The 18,012-nt window shown below is 33.5% G+C and overlaps 1 protein-coding gene and 1 long non-coding RNA gene across 5 annotated transcripts in view; one reads left to right on the forward strand and one right to left on the reverse strand.

Annotated features, from left to right (window-relative positions):
- Nucleotides 1-18,012, forward strand: part of LOC105836206 — a 151,764-nt gene that overhangs the window by 60,532 nt on the left and 73,220 nt on the right. The window lies entirely within an intron of this gene.
- Nucleotides 1,606-9,878, reverse strand: LOC105836207. The gene is made up of 2 exons (XR_003626139.2): nt 8,687-9,878; nt 1,606-8,044 (listed from the first exon to the last, which is right to left on the reverse strand). It is a non-coding gene; the product is annotated as an uncharacterized LOC105836207 (long non-coding RNA).

Consider the following 18,012-nt stretch of genomic DNA (forward strand, 5'->3'; position numbering starts at 1 on the left):
TTCTCGTTATTATACCGAAGTCGACAAGGAATATTTACCGTGAAAACAACTAGGAACGGTCAATAGCGAATGATATAATGCGGCGCGGCCCAGTAGCGCGCGCACGCCCGGCTTGTTCTAAATCTGAATTTCATGTTGCACGAGAGGACACTAAATTTGCACGTAATAATCTGAAAGTCAACTATCCCGTTAAAGGCGAAATAGAACAACAACAACGAACGCGGCGACACACTGCGTCTGGCTAGTTACGACGGTGTAACATTTACGGAGAAATTGTAGAAACGTTTGCGCGACACAATACCCGTTCGATAATTTTATCTAAATTGCAAAAATAGCTTGCCATTTAACATGTACCGAACGTATTCTCGTATACGCGTGTTACAACTTGGATGATTCTCGATCGAGTGACTTATCCTTCTCGAAATCGATGCGATCGTTTGATGCTACAATGTGATTGTGCGTTTGTTATTTCGCGACTACACACTACATCATTGACACTAAGATCTTTCTTCTTTTTCTGTTTCAGGTAAGACGCATCAAGTTGATACTTAAAAAAAAAAATAGATCGTTTCCTTCTATACCGAGAGGTAATGGGATCGACATAAATCAGCAGCGTGATGTTTACGGGAAGTTGAGATACGTACGTTTTGTTAGACCGCAATTTCGCAGGCTTTAGGTCACTTCAATTAGGTCGCTTTAATGTTTTATCATACCACTGGAATATTCATGTTGGAAACCTGACTTTGTCGATATGCTTAATTTTGCAAATTGCGGAATTACTACGACTAATAAAATAAAAATTCTTGCGGATTTTAGTGCACTAATTGTATTCATCATAATAATCATACATCAGGAATATTAAGAGCCAATTAAACAGAATAGAATATTATAATAATATAGAACGCAGGTAGAATTTATTCGCGCGAAATAATTAATTTATTAGTCATCGAAATGTTTGCATAATTTAAACGGACGTTCGGGCACAATCGCAGCGAGGTCGAAGTAAAGATTAAATACAAGCAATTGCATCATTCTCGATTAGTCACGTTAGTGTCGACGTCGACAAGCTGGAATTTTAATTACATCCATCAAAATTATTATCAATCTATTATACTTTTTGGAATACATGTAACGATTTAGCACTAATTTCGTATTAACTTCGATTTGCAAAATATACACGCGCGCGCAGTAATAATTTCCCTAAATACAAATTAATTATTCCATCTACATGGCGCCATTTCCGCGGAATATTCGCTGTATCGAGCAAGTTTATTCACAGACTGGCAGTATTATCAGCCCGGGAATAGTGCACTACTGTTGATTGCATGTTGAATTTAAACTACATTCAAGCGGTATCTTATTCGATTTTGAAAATGAATTGCGTGGCAACAATGTTATTCTTATAAAGGAAAATATAGAATGCATAATAATGCAATAGACGTCCGTATCTTTTTTCTTTTAATTATTAAGGAGGATATTAATGTCCGTTATCGCATCCATTATTATTCAAGCATGTTCAACCTTCATTACAATTCTTCCGCGAACGGTCTTCGCCAAGACTAACCGATAAATTCTTTCACGATGCGGTTTGAGATAACAGTTTCCTTTTTTTTATCGTACACTATTAAATTTATTAATTGTATCCAATTCGAATTATTTGTTGATCATTCCTATAGTTATCATTGTCATTGTTGATACTCAATATGTCATTGTATTAATTTAAGATTAAACAAATGCAATTAATTAATTTAATCTGAAAAATTTATTAAATTTAATTAAAATTGAAAATTTAGTTATTTTATTATTTACATTAGGTATATATGTTAATATAAAATAAATACCACTTACTTTGAAATTAAACAATTCAATCACAAAAATGGATTGATTATACGAGTTGTTTTTTTAACTACATTTGCTTTTATTAAAATAATAAATCTTGATATATATGACGGTTAAAAATAACAAAATATGTCATTTGATTTATGGAATTGATTATTAAATTGGACTTTTTAATATTTAATATTGCAAAATTGTATTTACGAGGAAAAAAGAAAGAGAAGCAGCCGTGATCGACATTGTGTATTAGACAGTGGATGCTTGATGCGACGACATCGCGCTTTTTATCGCCCCGGCGCACTCGGGAAATAGCTCTTTGGCTTCCGTACGTGATTGCATTTACAAGCGCACAAGTCGCACATACAGCCGCGCGAGTGCAAACGTACGTGCGAGCCTCTGTTCTTGCATTTGTCCTCTTTTATTTCACTGTGTGCTTTCATACAGCGAGCACAAGCGTACGATCCTATTCGCAAGATATCGTAATTTACATACACGTTTCGGCCGAACACGTTAGCCCGTGCGCGCGGATATAACGAGCGGATCATTATTTAATATGACGGAACTTACGTCATATTTATTTCAATCTATCGCCACGTAGCGTGCGTCGCGTGTATACTCGGCTTTTCGCTAGCGAATCTGAAACGAGTCACGGAGTTGACGCTGATTATACTGACGAGCGTATGAGTAATTCCCAGAGCGAAATTTTCCAAGTAAAAGTAATTTTCTGGTTGCGTAACCATTTTGACGATACTCGTAATTATCAATCTCGCGTTTCTCTCACATCTCGACTAAATTGAATAAATCTGTCTAACAGAAAGAATGAGAAAAAGCAAAAGAGGAGGAGGGAGTGTGGGAGAGGCAGTAATAAATGTCAACTTGTTTACCGGGAATGGCATCGATTGCTACACGTTGATTGGGTGGATAATTGTAAATTACAACATTTCCTATAACTTTTATATGTATACGAACGATATATATCTTTTATAAAGAATTAATTTATATGATGTTACTAATTAAACTTATTGAATCGTGATGTTAATATGTTACACTATATCGCGATTCAACTCCGTCGGCAGCTAGCAATCTAAAATGAGCAGCAAAAACCTGTTTCCTACGTATGCGTATCAAAAGGTGTTAAGTATTCCAACAAGCGAATGAACGAGCTCGCGAATGCAAAGCAAGCAAAACGAAAACGGACTGCATGTCGCTATAATGGCTACGAGAGATCTTATTTCGTTCTTCTTCGTATTTTGCCATAAATATTCATAAGCGGGTATCACACTGCCGCGATTCTCTCGCATTTTACAATCGCGCTGCATAAAAACTAATGCCAGATAATTTATCATTTGCAACGATTTGTGTATATAAAATTAATAGCATTAGAGAGAAAGCGGATCTTTTTCAATATTTTATAATATTTTCACGCGGTTTAAAAACTTTTTTGTCTAAAGGACATGGCAAATTTTCTTAATCAAAAAGCGAGAATAAGATAGTAAAAAAACTTGTAATATTAATAATTTATTAAAAAAATTAATTACGAGGATAAATTCTATATGTTAATAGAAAAATATTTTTAACCTATGTAAAATAATTAATCATAAGAAGTGTGTGTGTGTGTGTATGTGTGTGCTTTTAATAGATAATACACGTCAGGTGTTTTTAACTGGTGAAACATTTTTGATCCAATTTATTTACACTATTTATATTTTAAAAAATATGCAATCATACTTTTATGATTAAAAAAAATATACAATGTAAAAGTAATTTTAATTGGTTATTTCAAACTGCTAAAAAACACAATATGAAATTCATGCTATAGCCTGAATCAACATGTATAATTACGCATTTGTGTACATAAGAAATATATGTATTCTTCCTATCAACTTTTATGATAGCCACAATGATTTATCGCGTCTCCACTTTCCTGATTAGGAATGTCTAACGTGCGTATGTGTATATCGCGCATCGGTATCGGCACACATGTATCTGTTTGTGCGTGTACACGATATTAAAAGAAGAGTAAAAATGAATGTAACAGCGATATGCTCGTTTCTTTGTGCCGTAAACGCATTAATTATGCAAGTGCGTTACGTCCACAAGAAGATTAAAATCAACGAAATTGCACAACGGAGCGGACACGCATATCTCAAATACGGCAAACAAACTCTGCTGATCATCACTTTCGATCGCGTATCGGTTATATCGTATAAATAACGCAACCGCACATCGTAAATATTCTACAGTCATCAATTGTCGATGTTACGTTTTTCTTCTACTATTGTTGTCTTTTAATGCAAACAAGAAATAAAAATGGAGCATACGGAACATACCACGTATTTCGCGATATTTTCTCTTTTATCGATGCATCGTTGGAGATTAGTATTATTACAATATTTTTTATATCGTTATTTTATAATTTTACTCCGTAACGTTTTATTCCATTTATTTTTGTTAGTTATTTTAATTTTATTTTTAAATTATTAATCTCAATATTTTTGTTATAGCATGTACATATACGTATAATTAATATAAATAGTTTACAACACGTGTTGAATGATAGAATGACGTAGATTTTACGAGATACGTTATTTTTACATTATAAAATTTATTTAAAAGGTAAATAACGACCGTGTGATATTTTCATTTTATTTGGAATGCCATTATTTAATTATTTGACAAGATAAAATAAAAATTAACGTCGATTGATGTTATCGATCTCTTTTCCATGAATTCGTCTTTCATTGTGAACTTGTTAATCCTTCTCTAAGCGGCTAACATTTATAAGTCACGCTTGTTCCCACTCGCTCTTTATCATTCACGGTTCTTATTAATTTACAGCGTGAAATTAAACGGCAAAGCACAAGAGTCTTTGAAAAAAATTCGCAGGAAGAGTGTGAAAGAGGATAAAATAAAAGTGAAGACACTAAGGGAAGACAGCGAAAAAACTTGCAAGAAGGAAAGAGACATGCAAAGAAATTGCTATCGGTTGATTATTGGCGAAAAAAAGCAAAAAAGATAGAGATGAGGATAGCATAAAAAAATAAAGGTGATGAGGATGGAACTCAAATTTATCGAGTTTTTCTTTGCTGTGGTTCATTATTCTTTGTATTACTTTGTCGCAAGCGCGCGCGCACACACACACACACATCATTATTCTTTGTCCCATCTCGATGCCAGAACATTGCATTTGTTTTTACGATCAATATATTTGCATCTGCAAGTTAAACACAGGCGTTCTTTAAAACGATGACTCTTCATCTTTCCTTCATGTTGTTTTCTATAACTTCTTCCGGTCGATTATCTCGTCGTTAATTTGGTTTCGACATTGTCTCTATATCGATCGATGTCGAGTCAGCGTTTCCGCGCGTGGCGGTAATCGCGCGTGAGCGAACCAAACGTCGTGCAAACTTAACAAAGTCGCATTTCAAGGCAGCTCTTCATTTTCCTAAGTGTCATCGGCCTGATCGATGGGCCTACTGTCGAGCGCGCGCGCCAAAATAATTGCTATTACAGATTCTTGGAACACAGATTGCGTGTTCTACTGATACAAATATTTTCTATTTTTCTATTTTCTATTTTGAGAGATAATTATTAAAAATAATATTTTTTGCACACACATATGCGCGAAAAAAACATTCATTTTAAGTTAACTCATTTTGAACAACAATCTTTTCGTGAAATATTATCTCTTAAAAGAAATAATTACTTGCAATATTTTTTTTTAGTAATAATAAAATATTATCCTTTAAATAAATAATTTTGCAATAAATTAGAAATTTTACTATAGAAGAGAGAAAGAGAGAGAGAGAGAGAGAGAGAGAGAGAGAGAGAGAGAGAGAGAGAGAGAGAGAGAAAGAGAGAGAGAGAGAGAGAGAGAGAATCTTTTCTTGAAGCAAGAGAACTATCATTTTCTTTTCCGGAAAAATAATTTAATTAAAAGTAATAAATCTATATACCTAAATCTAAAAATGATGAATAAGTAAATATGTTTTTTTAAATTAAATTTCAGTATTAAAAATAATTTTTATAAGGACATATTTTTACTCTAAGATATGTACAATAATAACACAAAGATTATGCTCTTGAATACCTTAAATATTTTTTAAGGATTATTAGGGTTTCTTTGAAATAAAGTAATATTATTAAAAAGTAATACATTTTTCTACCATATATGATTATTAGACAAAATTAATGGATCAACTAAGATGATTAAGTGATATGGAAACTTGGATAGGTTACTTAAAATAAATATATGAGAACATAAAAAGTTTGGAAGTGATCATTTATTTATCACGGAAAGAAATAAAATTTCTCGCCACGCTTTCTAAAAATTGAATTTAACCTTATTATATGCGCACTGATCTACTGCTTTTTAACGGTCGTTAATTAGGTTTTCATCTTTCACAAGCTGAATTAGCAAAATGCACATAGTCGCTATTTTGGAAAACTCTAAAAAAAATTCTAAGAAAAATTCAAAATTTCTAAAACAATGGCGAATTAATAAAGAAAATAGCGTAAATAAATGATCCCATCAGAAAAGCTGAGCTAAATCGCAGTATCAATACGATAGGCACGCGTTTGATCATTTGTATAACATGGATGCAACGCTTTATCGATATATATATCGCGCGTTTGATGCGTTTGTTTCAAGTGCAAATGCTTGTTCTTCTCCCCTTATTTCTGTTATTATAAATTTTTGAAATAAGAGAAACAATTTAATGTTTTTTAACAAAATATATCCTGCTTAAAGACGTATTGAATTGCCTGTACAACGCTTAACGCAATACAGTAACACAGTACAATGCCTTCATTACAAATGCATCGTGTCTAAACAAAGTTTACAATCACTATTCTTATCAGCGTTTTTCGCTACGCTCTCCGACATTATTTATACTAACATCTCACTCCTTGCTCAAACGGCACTCGCGTTTCTCGAGATAGTTGCACAACTTTACGAATGCATTAAGTCTTGCGAGTGTTATATGCAGACGAAACTACTCGACATACTCGACGTACTGTGCGATTTAATAATGCGCGGAGTACACTTGGGCGCGAGAGATAAAATCCGACCAGCACGATAAGAGCGATAAAAGCGTCGAATATCATTATTTTCGTATGCTATTGCGGGATACGGACGTGCCAGAATAAATCACCTCGTGGTGCCGCGCAGGATTAAAATAAAATTAACGGAAGCTGAAAATACATTGCGGCATATCAATCTGAATATTCACTATTACGTTCTAATGCACTGTTTTCGCGCGCGTAGAAAAAAAAACAATTTGACCGATAATTACATATTCAATCGCGTGGCATTCGCAATTAACATTGTACAATAACATTTTTTTGGGCGTCTTTCATCCTTCAATTATGATCTAACGTAACGTTCCACAGGATAATACGTAATTAAAAAATTATATATATATATATATGTGTGTATATAAAACCGTAAGGTAACACAATCAAAATCTAGATAAGATAGGTCAACAAAGAATTTTGGTAGAGTACTCAATAATATATTTCGTATGTGATATTTGTTTTTTTTTAATGATTATAATAGATGCTTGTTAGCATTAATATTATTAAATCAATTATCAATTTAATATTGTGATAGTATACTATTCTGATTCAATTTAAGAACGTTTTAAAATTGAAAGCGCGCTAATGGCGTGCAGAAGAAGAATTAGAAAAACTAGAAAATGTATATAAAAATTACATATGAAATATATTCTTCGGTACTCTGCTAAAATCGCTGCTGACTGGCTTCATCCAGTTTTTAATCGTAATATGTAATTTGTTTTGCAAAACTCGAGATAATCGAAGAATCCGATCTTTTCCTTCATTATTCCGTCCGCGGAAATACATTTTATGAACTGACACAGATCGTTAAATTTTAGATCCTTGCATTTACCTACATGTATCTTCGTATAGTGAACAATTTCTTCAAGTTATCTCTCGACGAACAAGTAAACGAACGAACTCAATGAGTTGTAATATTTTTATATTTTTATATTTGCGATGTGCGACACGTCTTTTTCTGTGAATCCTGTACATTCGATTACAAACTAGTAAAGGATGAGCTCGTCGTGACTAAACATGAGTGTGTTCTATATTTTATCTTCAATACGCGATAAACATGTTGTTGAAATAAAAAATTTTTACGCTGTTTCCAAACGTCAATTTTAAAAAGCGGTTCTTCCATCTCTTCACTCTGCGAAGTTAAAATTAAACATATGTTAATATTTGTACTTAAAAAAACTATATATATAAGAAAGTTGTTTTGATTATATTTTTATCTTAAATAACATATTTTGCTTTATTTGATATTAAACATATTAAATTATTTTTTTAATATTGCACATATAAAAAATCTCGCTTTTTTTGTATAAGTACTTAGACAATTTAATTTTAGCAAAGTTCTATTGCAATTTTGAGTTGTTTTGTAAACAAATCTTGTTTATTTGCAGAGCAACTAATCTCTGCATCGCAATAAGATTGATCATCATAATGTTAGATTTCTAGTTCTTATTAAAATAATTTTTAATCTATAAAATCATCGTCAAATATTTATTATTTTCAAATATAAAATAATGCAATTTTTTCATTTATATTTTGTAAGAAAATTTTGTAAATGAGAATAACAGATTCTTAAATAACATTTTGTTATCTTTAACTTCTATGTGTGTAAAAATAATATTTTAACACAAAAAATGTCGCTAAAAATTACATCTAATCTAAACTCATTTAACTAAATTGCTTTCAAAGTAACCAGTTTTTATATTATATTGATAAATAATAAACTAAATTTCAAATTTAGTATACATTTGTTGATTTAAATTGTTTAACCACTTACTTTAGTTAAATTAATGGTGTGAGGAGAAGCAGTGGTTATATAAAAATGATTAAAGAATAACTCAAATTAGATGCCATTCAACATTAGGAATTTACAGTATGATGAATCTCGGTTCCCTCCAACCACCGTTAGTTATTCCTACAATTGTTTGAGAAATGTAACACCAGCTAACACGCGTTACTTTATATCGCGCGTTGTATTAAAAATTATGACGAAATGGACGTGCGCGTAACGATAACACAAAAAAGCGCGGCTGCTCGAAGAATTACCGCGACGTACGTCGTGATGCAACTGGGGCTGAGACCCTCAGGGAGGAAGAAGGAGAAATGCATCGCGCGAACGAATCGTGACTGTATCAGACAGATTATCCGGTCGCGACGGATTATTCGTCCGGACTGCGTACGGACTGCTGTACAACTCGATTAAATTTCATCGGGACTTCCGTCGCGCTACGGTATAATTAGTATCGCGAATGTTACACTAGAAATTGTGTACGCGCGACGACCTCGCCCATCTCGCCATTCTATCTATTATTAACGAATGATCGAGCAGCGTCGAAACTACGTGATATTATTAAGTATGACAATACGGGCGTGGTTTTACGTGGAGCAGCGACTAATGTGCTGTCGCAGAATGTTTCGCTACTACTAAAGTTGCATTTATATAGAAGCTGTGCTGTAATTACATCAGGGTATATATAATCATGAGACACTATTTGCTACAAATTTAAATATTTAACGTTATGCATTTTGACGATGACGGTATTAAGATTGAAATTAAATTTCGACGCTATAATTTGTTTAAGATTAACTGTACATTCTTAAGTGATAAAAGATTAAATTTTTAAAAATTTCTCGAGTTAAATAACAGTTTGTTATTTTTAAAACGTCCATATATAAAATATAACTATAATACAAATAATACAAAACAATGTGCTTAAAAAAACAATCTCATCTTACCAATGCATTTCTGATTTTCATTTATTTTAAAACTAGCGATCATTTTAATATATAATACCGTTAATAAATAATGAATTAAATTAGAGTTAAACGTAATTTTTTAATTGTTATATTTTATTGTTTTTAATTAAATTATGTAGCTGAAGCTAGCAGCCAAACGCCGAGCGGCCAAAGCCGAATGTCATATAGGCGTTTCCAGGGGGCACCATTCAATCAAACGTTAAAAATTCCCTGGTTATGAAATTTTTAACGAACTTTGAAAAATTTGCATAGAGTTTAGTCATTATAATACATAATCGATCATTTGCGACAAGACTTGTAATTTACCAATTGTTATAAATTTTTTAAACTAATTTTTATCGTTTTTTGCGCCTCACGCCTAAACGCAATGTACGATTTTTTTCAAATTTGGCTGGAAATATCTTTCCGTAACGTACAATCGACTGATCGATCATTCGCGAGAGAACGTTCATTTTCCTAATTGTTATAAATAATTAAAAAATTAATTTGTATCTTTCTTTGCGCCTCACGCCTAAACGCAATCTACGATTTCCTTCAAATTTGACTGGAAATATCTTTCCGTAACGTACAATCGACTGATCGATCATTCGCGAGAGGACGTGCATTTTTCTAATTGTTATAAACATTTAATTAATTAATTCTTATCGTCTTGTGCACCTCACGCCTAAACGCAATGTACGATTTCCTTCAAATTTGGCTGGAAATATCTTTCCGGAACGGACAATCGACTGATCGATCATTCGCGAGAGGACGTGCATTTTTCTAATTGTTATAAACATTTAATTAATTAATTCTTATCGTCTTGTGCACCTCACGCCTAAACGCAATGTACGATTTCCTTCAAATTTGGCTGGAAATATCTTTCCGGAACGGACAATCGACTGATCGATCATTCGCGAGAGAACGTTCATTTTCCTAATTGTTATAAATAATTAAAAAATTAATTTGTATCTTTCTTTGCGCCTCACGCCTAAACGCAATGTACGATTTCTTTCAAATTTGACTGGAAATATCTTTCCGTAACGTACAATCGACTGATCGATCATTCGCGAGAGAACGTTCATTTTCCTAATTGTTATAAATAATTAAAAAATTAATTTGTATCTTTCTTTGCGCCTCTCGCCTAAACGCAATGTACGATTTCCTTCAAATTTGACTGGAAATATCTTTCCGTAACGTACAATCGACTGATCGATCATTCGCGAGAGGACGTGCATTTTTCTAATTGTTATAAACATTTAATTAATTAATTCTTATCGTCTTGTGCACCTCACGCCTAAACGCAATGTACGATTTCCTTCAAATTTGGCTGGAAATATCTTTCCGGAACGGACAATCGACTGATCGATCATTCGCGAGAGGACGTGCATTTTTCTATTTGTTATAAATATTTAAATAATTAATTTGTATCTTTCTTTGCGCCTCACGCCTAAACGCAATGTACGATTTCCTTCAAATTTGACTGGAAATATCTTTCCGTAACGTACAATCGACTGATCGATCATTCGCAAGAGGACGTGCATTTTTCTAATTGTTATAAACATTTAATTAATTAATTCTTATCGTCTTGTGCACCTCACGCCTAAACGCAATGTACGATTTCCTTCAAATTTGGCTGGAAATATCTTTCCGGAACGGACAATCGACTGATCGATCATTCGCGAGAGGACGTGCATTTTTCTATTTGTTATAAATATTTAAATAATTAATTTGTATCTTTCTTTGCGCCTCACGCCTAAACGCAATGTACGATTTCCTTCAAATTTGACTGGAAATATCTTTCCTTAACGTACAATCGACTGATCGATCATTCGCGAGAGAACGTTCATTTTCCTAATTGTTATAAATAATTAAAAAATTAATTTGTATCTTTCTTTGCGCCTCACGCCTAAACGCAATGTACGATTTCCTTCAAATTTGACTGGAAATATCTTTCCGTAACGTACAATCGACTGATCGATCATTCGCGAGAGAACGTTCATTTTCCTAATTGTTATAAATAATTAAAAAATTAATTTGTATCTTTCTTTGCGCCTCACGCCTAAACGCAATCTACGATTTCCTTCAAATTTGACTGGAAATATCTTTCCGTAACGTACAATCGACTGATCGATCATTCGCGAGAGGACGTGCATTTTTCTAATTGTTATAAACATTTAATTAATTAATTCTTATCGTCTTGTGCACCTCACGCCTAAACGCAATGTACGATTTCCTTCAAATTTGGCTGGAAATATCTTTCCGGAACGGACAATCGACTGATCGATCATTCGCGAGAGGACGTGCATTTTTCTAATTGTTATAAACATTTAATTAATTAATTCTTATCGTCTTGTGCACCTCACGCCTAAACGCAATGTACGATTTCCTTCAAATTTGGCTGGAAATATCTTTCCGGAACGGACAATCGACTGATCGATCATTCGCGAGAGAACGTTCATTTTCCTAATTGTTATAAATAATTAAAAAATTAATTTGTATCTTTCTTTGCGCCTCACGCCTAAACGCAATGTACGATTTCTTTCAAATTTGACTGGAAATATCTTTTCGTAACGTACAATCGACTGATCGATCATTCGCGAGAGAACGTTCATTTTCCTAATTGTTATAAATAATTAAAAAATTAATTTGTATCTTTCTTTGCGCCTCTCGCCTAAACGCAATGTACGATTTCCTTCAAATTTGACTGGAAATATCTTTCCGTAACGTACAATCGACTGATCGATCATTCGCGAGAGGACGTGCATTTTTCTAATTGTTATAAACATTTAATTAATTAATTCTTATCGTCTTGTGCACCTCACGCCTAAACGCAATGTACGATTTCCTTCAAATTTGGCTGGAAATATCTTTCCGGAACGGACAATCGACTGATCGATCATTCGCGAGAGAACGTTCATTTTCCTAATTGTTATAAATAATTAAAAAATTAATTTGTATCTTTCTTTGCGCCTCACGCCTAAACGCAATGTACGATTTCCTTCAAATTTGACTGGAAATATCTTTCCGTAACGTACAATCGACTGATCGATCATTCGCGAGAGAACGTTCATTTTCCTAATTGTTATAAATAATTAAAAAATTAATTTGTATCTTTCTTTGCGCCTCACGCCTAAACGCAATCTACGATTTCCTTCAAATTTGACTGGAAATATCTTTCCGTAACGTACAATCGACTGATCGATCATTCGCGAGAGGACGTGCATTTTTCTAATTGTTATAAACATTTAATTAATTAATTCTTATCGTCTTGTGCACCTCACGCCTAAACGCAATGTACGATTTTCTTCAAATTTGGCTGGAAATATCTTTCCGGAACGGACAATCGACTGATCGATCATTCGCGAGAGGACGTGCATTTTTCTAATTGTTATAAACATTTAATTAATTAATTCTTATCGTCTTGTGCACCTCACGCCTAAACGCAATGTACGATTTCCTTCAAATTTGACTGGAAATATCTTTCCGTAACGTACAATCGACTGATCGATCATTCGCGAGAGGACGTGCATTTTTCTAATTGTTATAAACATTTAATTAATTAATTCTTATCGTCTTGTGCACCTCACGCCTAAACGCACAGGACGATTTCTTTCAAATTTGGCTGGAAATATCTTTCCAGAACGGACAATCGACTGATCGATCATTCGCGAGAGGACGTGCGTTTTTCTAATTGTTATAAACATTTAATTAATTAATTCTTATCGTCTTGTGCACCTCACGCCTAAACGCACAGGACGATTTCTTTAAAATTTGGCTGGAAATATCTTTCCAGAACGGACAATCGACTGATCGATCATTCGCGAGAGAACGTTCATTTTCCTAATTGTTATAAATAATTAAAAAATTAATTTGTATCTTTCTTTGCGCCTCACGCCTAAACGCAATGTACGATTTCCTTCAAATTTGACTGGAAATATCTTTCCGTAACGTACAATCGACTGATCGATCATTCGCGAGAGAACGTTCATTTTCCTAATTGTTATAAATAATTAAAAAATTAATTTGTATCTTTCTTTGCGCCTCACGCCTAAACGCAATCTACGATTTCCTTCAAATTTGACTGGAAATATCTTTCCGTAACGTACAATCGACTGATCGATCATTCGCGAGAGGACGTGCATTTTTCTAATTGTTATAAACATTTAATTAATTAATTCTTATCGTCTTGTGCACCTCACGCCTAAACGCAATGTACGATTTTCTTCAAATTTGGCTGGAAATATCTTTCCGGAACGGACAATCGACTGATCGATCATTCGCGAGAGGACGTGCATTTTTCTAATTGTTATAAACATTTAATTAATTAATTCTTATCGTCTTGTGCACCTCACGCCTAAACGCAATGTACGATTTCCTTCAAATTTGACTGGAAATATCTTTCCGTAACGTACAATCGACTGATCGATCATTCGCGAGAGGACGTGCATTTTTCTAATTGTTATAAACATTTAATTAATTAATTCTTATCGTCTTGTGCACCTCACGCCTAAACGCACAGGACGATTTCTTTCAAATTTGGCTGGAAATATCTTTCCAGAACGGACAATCGACTGATCGATCATTCGCGAGAGGACGTGCGTTTTTCTAATTGTTATAAACATTTAATTAATTAATTCTTATCGTCTTGTGCACCTCACGCCTAAACGCACAGGACGATTTCTTTAAAATTTGGCTGGAAATATCTTTCCAGAACGGACAATCGACTGATCGATCATTCGCGAGAAGACATGCATTTTTCTATTTGTTATAAATATTTAAATAATTAATTTGTATCTTTCTTTGCACCTCACGCCTAAACGCAATGTACGATTTCCTTCGAATTTGACTGGAAATATCTTTCCGTAACGTACAATCGACTGATCAATCATTCGCGAGAGGACGTGCATTTTTCTAATTGTTATAAACATTTAATTAATTAATTCTTATCGTCTTGTGCACCTCACGCCTAAACGCAATGTACGATTTCCTTCAAATTTGGCTGGAAATATCTTTCCGGAACGGACAATCGACTGATCGATCATTCGCGAGAGAACGTTCATTTTCCTAATTGTTATAAATAATTAAAAAATTAATTTGTATCTTTCTTTGCGCCTCACGCCTAAACGCAATGTACGATTTCTTTCAAATTTGACTGGAAATATCTTTCCGTAACGTACAATCGACTGATCGATCATTCGCGAGAGAACGTTCATTTTCCTAATTGTTATAAATAATTAAAAAATTAATTTGTATCTTTCTTTGCGCCTCTCGCCTAAACGCAATGTACGATTTCCTTCAAATTTGACTGGAAATATCTTTCCGTAACGTACAATCGACTGATCGATCATTCGCGAGAGGACGTGCATTTTTCTAATTGTTATAAACATTTAATTAATTAATTCTTATCGTCTTGTGCACCTCACGCCTAAACGCAATGTACGATTTCCTTCAAATTTGGCTGGAAATATCTTTCCGGAACGGACAATCGACTGATCGATCATTCGCGAGAGGACGTGCATTTTTCTATTTGTTATAAATATTTAAATAATTAATTTGTATCTTTCTTTGCGCCTCACGCCTAAACGCAATGTACGATTTCCTTCAAATTTGACTGGAAATATCTTTCCCTAACGTACAATCGACTGATCGATCATTCGCGAGAGAACGTTCATTTTCCTAATTGTTATAAATAATTAAAAAATTAATTTGTATCTTTCTTTGCGCCTCACGCCTAAACGCAATGTACGATTTTCTTCAAATTTGACTGGAAATATCTTTCCGTAACGTACAATCGACTGATCGATCATTCGCGAGAGAACGTTCATTTTCCTAATTGTTATAAATAATTAAAAAATTAATTTGTATCTTTCTTTGCGCCTCACGCCTAAACGCAATCTACGATTTCCTTCAAATTTGACTGGAAATATCTTTCCGTAACGTACAATCGACTGATCGATCATTCGCGAGAGGACGTGCATTTTTCTAATTGTTATAAACATTTAATTAATTAATTCTTATCGTCTTGTGCACCTCACGCCTAAACGCAATATACGATTTCCTTCAAATTTGGCTGGAAATATCTTTCCGGAACGGACAATCGACTGATCGATCATTCGCGAGAGAACGTTCATTTTCCTAATTGTTATAAATAATTAAAAAATTAATTTGTATCTTTCTTTGCGCCTCACGCCTAAACGCAATGTACGATTTCTTTCAAATTTGACTGGAAATATCTTTCCGTAACGTACAATCGACTGATCGATCATTCGCGAGAGAACGTTCATTTTCCTAATTGTTATAAATAATTAAAAAATTAATTTGTATCTTTCTTTGCGCCTCTCGCCTAAACGCAATGTACGATTTCCTTCAAATTTGACTGGAAATATCTTTCCGTAACGTACAATCGACTGATCGATCATTCGCGAGAGGACGTGCATTTTTCTAATTGTTATAAACATTTAATTAATTAATTCTTATCGTCTTGTGCACCTCACGCCTAAACGCACAGGACGATTTCTTTCAAATTTGGCTGGAAATATCTTTCCAGAACGGACAATCGACTGATCGATCATTCGCGAGAGGACGTGCGTTTTTCTAATTGTTATAAACATTTAATTAATTAATTCTTATCGTCTTGTGCACCTCACGCCTAAACGCACAGGACGATTTCTTTAAAATTTGGCTGGAAATATCTTTCCAGAACGGACAATCGACTGATCGATCATTCGCGAGAAGACGTGCATTTTTCTATTTGTTATAAATATTTAAATAATTAATTTGTATCTTTCTTTGCGCCTCACGCCTAAACGCAATGTACGATTTCCTTCAAATTTGACTGGAAATATCTTTCCGTAACGTACAATCGACTAATCGATCATTCGTGGGAGGACGTGCATTTTTTTTATTGTTATAAATTTTTTAAATTAATTTTTATCATTTTTTGTGCCTCACGCCTAAACGCTAAGCGTGAGGCACAAAAATACGATTTTCTTCAAATTTGGCTGGAAATATCAAATAATCGATTATGTATTGTAATAACTAAACCCAAATTTTTCAGAGTTTGTTAAAAATCTCATAACCAGGGAATTTTTAACGTTTGATTGAATGGTGCCCCCTAGAAACGCCTGTATGACGTTCAGCCCTCTGCCGCTCGGCGTTTGGCTGCTGCTTTTGGCTGCTAGCTTCAGCTACATCTAAATTTTATTTAAAAATTATAGCAAATAATTATTTGATGTTTATATGGTTTTATGATTATTATAATGTTAAAAGTAAATTCTGGAAGAAAATTCTTTCTATGTGAGAACAATAGCAACTTACAGAAATAATTAAATATGAGTCAAATTCAATATATTATAATTTGACGTTTCGAATTTAACAATGTTTATCGCAGCACGACATTGATGACTGAATTGAATTCTTATACGTTTATACAAATATGCTTTAATAAAAAAAAAGTTGGATCATGTGCCAACACGTTAATGAATAATTAAATAACAACGATATCAGATCCAACTGTCGTCAAAATATATTTTGTGAACGCATACGTATACGTGATTATTACGCGTTACGCTGCCTGTTCGTCTGTAATCGCAACGTAGTCTGTATCGATTCAATATATTTCATTTATTTGCAACATATATGATTCTGTATACCGCATGCTACATCAGCAAGTAATTCGTAGGTTTTAAACTCGATAAATAAATGAGGAGCACCTCGTTTTCGGGATGTAATGGATGTGACTTGTTTTGAATTCACACGGAAACTTGACTGCAGTAAATGATGATCCGTGCAGTAGTAACATGTTACACATATGGTCGCAGATTTATGTATACCGGAAGTGTTTATTAATTTCGTTAAAGATGGATAAATATATATATATATATATATATATATATATATATATAGAGAGAGAGAGAGAGAGAGAGAGAGAGAGAGAGAGAGAGAGAGAGAGAGAGAGAGAGAGAGAGAGAGAGGGGAGAAAGGGAGGGAGAGAAAGAGATCAAATTACAATAAGGCACAAGTCTAACATTTGTCGGTAATAAAACAGTTGATCGTTAAACATTTAGGGCCGGTTCCAACTTTTTGATAAACTTACTTATTAGGTAAATATATGTCTGTATTTATTTAAGAAAGAAAAAATGAAGATAGACACGTGGTTACCTAATAGGTAAGTTTACCAAAATGTTGTAATAATTTAAAACTTTTAAATTATTAATTTTTACGCGCTAATATATCAATAATTGTTATTGTAATATCAAGAACCTCGATAAAACAGATATCATGCTTGTCGACGGTCTTCCGATATCTTTTTTTCTTCTTGAGGTCATTGGTATCAATATTTCATAGTGTATTGTAGAGAGAGGA

Source organism: Monomorium pharaonis, chromosome 1 (genome assembly GCF_013373865.1).
Source record: "Monomorium pharaonis isolate MP-MQ-018 chromosome 1, ASM1337386v2, whole genome shotgun sequence".
Lineage (NCBI taxonomy): Eukaryota > Metazoa > Arthropoda > Insecta > Hymenoptera > Formicidae > Monomorium > Monomorium pharaonis.